The sequence below is a fragment of the Rhea americana genome, unplaced genomic scaffold (assembly GCF_003343005.1).
Source record: "Rhea americana isolate MKP2758 unplaced genomic scaffold, rheAme1 scaffold_34, whole genome shotgun sequence".
Taxonomy (NCBI): Eukaryota; Metazoa; Chordata; class Aves; order Rheiformes; family Rheidae; genus Rhea; species Rhea americana.
In genome coordinates this window covers 93,193-96,953 of record NW_028186468.1, presented here as the reverse complement: position 1 = coordinate 96,953, position 3,761 = coordinate 93,193, and positions in this window count along the sequence as shown.

Below are 3,761 nucleotides of genomic sequence, written 5' to 3'. Positions count from 1 at the left end.
AAAAAAAAAAAAAAAAAAAAAAAAAAAAAAAGAAAGAAAGAAAGAAAGAAAGAAAGAAATTGATGAAGACTATCCATGAAGGGTTTTACAGCTTGGGGAATTTGGATCAGAATATGCAACAGTCAAGCTACAAAGTCACACTACAGCAGTTTAATGATGTTTTGCACTTAGAAGAATTGCTTCTGTTTTTCTTTCTCTTCTAGATGTAAATATTTTATATTGGTTCTACAGGAAATGTGCATGAGTGACTGATTCAAACATTAATCAGTCTTACTTACTATTTCAATGGTTTCAGTGAATTCTGCTGGTAGACAGTGTGTTCTGGCTCGTTGCATTATATGTTCTTATGATTTGCTCTGGCCACTACCAGACCTATTTTGAATCAATTCATAAAGTACTAACTGTCTAGGGATGCCTATGACAAAGAAAGAGGAGGGATTTCCTTTCGTATGGAAAAAACATGTTGTCAATGAATGCTTTGAGCTAGATCCCCTTTGCCAGACAAGAGAGGGGGTAGTCTGGCTGGATCGCTGCTGGCCCTTAAGACATTAGTGTCAGAATTTCATCGTAAAATCCATTGTAATTGGAGTTTGCTTCTCTTGGTCTAAATGATCTTACTTTCTCTGTATGGTTGATTAGCTCTTGTGTAGCTCCTGTACAGCTGGAGCCACTCATCAGGGAGCAGAGGTTGGAAGAAGCCTCACCGCCTGCGCAATGTAAATGAAAATTCGAAAAGGACTAGAAGATAAAATGAGCTCATTTGAACAGAAAGCCCCAGAGTCTCTCATATTTGCTCTTTACCAGAAAGTCAGCCAAAGTTTCTGCTAGTCTCCCTTTTGCAAGCTGATTTCCATTATAGTCAACCTTAGTTTTCTAGGTAGATGCTCTTGATAGGTGTGTGAAATCCAGATTCTTTAAGTCGTTAATCTCTAAGTACATCACAAAGGTTTGAGTCATACAGAGTACCATGTGAATAACTCATAATATTTGCTTTTTTAGTTTGTCAGTTTGTTCTAGGCTAAGAAAAGGTGAATTTTATGAAAAGACCAATGATTCCTAAATCTGAAGTGAAAAGAAAATGTCGTATAGAACATTAATAAAGTTTAGAGACAAATGGGATAAAAAGAATACAAAAAAATCATATTTAATTGATTGTTCATTTGTTATGCATGAAATATATTCAGAGACTGTAATGAAATTTTCACTATCTCAGATGGACAGCACTATCTCAGGAATAAATGAAATTACACACAGCTTCAGTAAAGTACTAATAGTTATAGCTCAATATTTCAGTTGCCTAGTGACCTGATTGATTTTCAAAGTAAGAAAAAAGGAAACAAACCCTGTATTGTGTGTTATGCAGTGCTGAAATGTGTACATGAAGTATTACCTTAGCTGACTGGTATGTGCAGTTCAGCCAAATTCTTCATTAATTACCCTTGTAGCGAACAGGAAACCAACATCATTACTATAACAACTAGAGAGATTGTGGGATTTTTTCCACTAGCTCTTACAAGGATGAATACTGTCTACAGTGTTATTTAAAATACTTAGACTGACTTCATGATTCTAACATTAAGAATAGCATGTTAAATAGTTAAAAGTGCAGTCGTTGCCAAATTAAAAATAAATTGAATATAGCTAGTGTAATGCCAAATTATTAAATATTTATAAGAAAGCAGTTAAAAGGGTTTCCACTTTTACACTCACTGTCACAGTATTTTAAAAAGTTAGTAYAATCCTGAATAAGGATTTAGAGAATTTCTAAGGATTTTCTCTTAGGATGGCATATAATAAAAAAATATGTGTTAACATTTACTATAGTAAATGAAATAAAATTCTGAAATAAAGATTCATAAAGTGAGTTTACTGCTGACTCCTTCTTTAATCATCTTTCTTATCAAAGCTGTGCAAAGCTTAGTAATGAAGTCAGAATATGATTATGTTTGGGATTTGCGATCCTTCTGACTTTGCCTGGCTTGCTTTCAATTTATCATCAAGAATGGAAATGATACGGACCTCCCAACATCCCCCCCAAGCCCTCTTTCTTTTTTCCCTTTCCTCCAGAACCCTTTTCCCTCCTCCAAGCCCTTTATCACAACCAGAAAAAAAAAGAAGAAGAAGAACAAACAGTAGAGCAGTCCAAGCGTTGCTCTGTGGTTTTGTGTGCAGGGTTTGGAGGATTATTTAAGCCAGTTCCGTTGGGTGTTTGTCTGTTCTCATTAAGGGTTTTTTTAGCTCACATTCCTCCCATGCCTCACAGGGTTCGGGATTGTTCTCAGGGCACGAGGAGGCTCAGCGTTACACGCACCTCCCCATGTAATGTTTGCSTTGCAATCCAGGCAAGCTCACACGTCCTTTCGCCCTTAAATTCAAGCATTTTGCTTACCTGGGCAGGCTTTAACCCAGATCATTAGCTCATTCCTGTAAAAATACAATATCTTTTAGGGGACTTCAAGCCTGTAGAAGATAAAAATGCCAGTCCAATAAAAAAAAGTTGATTTGCTGTCAGTTGTGTTTGTGCACAGTAATTATATGAGCAAAACCTAATCTTCTAATCCATTTTTTTACCATTCTAAATTCAGAAAATTGTATTATAGTTAAAGTTCTCCTTCAGTGCAGCACATGGTGCTATAACCACTTGTAGGAACACTTAAATCTATATTTAAATGATTTATTGGTTTTAAAAATGGATGACAGATGTGGAAAGGAGAGATATGCTTATTGTGATGAATTCTTTTGCTGGAATCAAGTTAGCTTTCACCAGCTACTTTGCACTTCCTATTATGCCATTGATCTGAAAACTGATTTTTGTACTTTGACGTAAAATGAGACGTGAAATATATTTTCAATATTAGCTATCTATAAATTCCATCACACTGGCCTTATTTTGATTGTGGTGGGTGAGACTATCTTTGAGTTGCAATTAATATAAATTTATAGATTGCTTTCTCATTTTGTTTCTCTTTTATTTCCTCCAACAATTCAAAGCAATGATAGATGGTCACTGCAGAATGTACTCTGTGTTCTGAACTGTAAGCAGTGTTTTCCAATGAGTCAGAGATTAAAGTTTGTTATACCATGTTTTATTTGGAACACTTGATTTTTGCTTTATTACATTTTTCTGAAAAACAAAAGCAACCAAAAATGGACATATTTCACGTTCATGTTAAATAGGCAAAACTGACCTTTAGGTTCAAGATCGTCTTCTCTATTTTTCATAGTGGCCTAAGACAAGGGAATGACTAGTTTCCTAAAAAAATTTACTTGGTCATGTAGGCCAATAAGAAAAAGAGAATTTACCTGGCTTCAGAGAAAACTTATGTGGGTAAGATTGACATTATCCAGCTTTCAATCAGACTGAGCCTGTTCTGATTATATCTTCCACAGGAAGCTGTGTTTGGATACAGCTGTGCACAGACACATTGCTTTCCTGTCTGCCCCTTCTTTTGAACTTAAAACAAAATCCTAAACTTATGAGAAGGACCGCTACTGTAGCACTAGCCCTCTGGCTGAGATGCAGCTTTTGTGCCTCCATTCCCCTGACCATAATATAAGATGTTGTGATCGCTTTTATAAAAAACCTTATTCAAACGTGTTAATGAGAGTTTGTTTACTCCTAGTTATGAGAATCATTAATAATAGCAATCACAATGTGATATCAAGGGCTCATTAAGTTCAGCGTGCCTTCAAGTTGATTTTATGGAGCTCTGAAACAGGTCTCCGAAAGAGTGCAGGTAGTCTTACATTTAGAAGTGGGC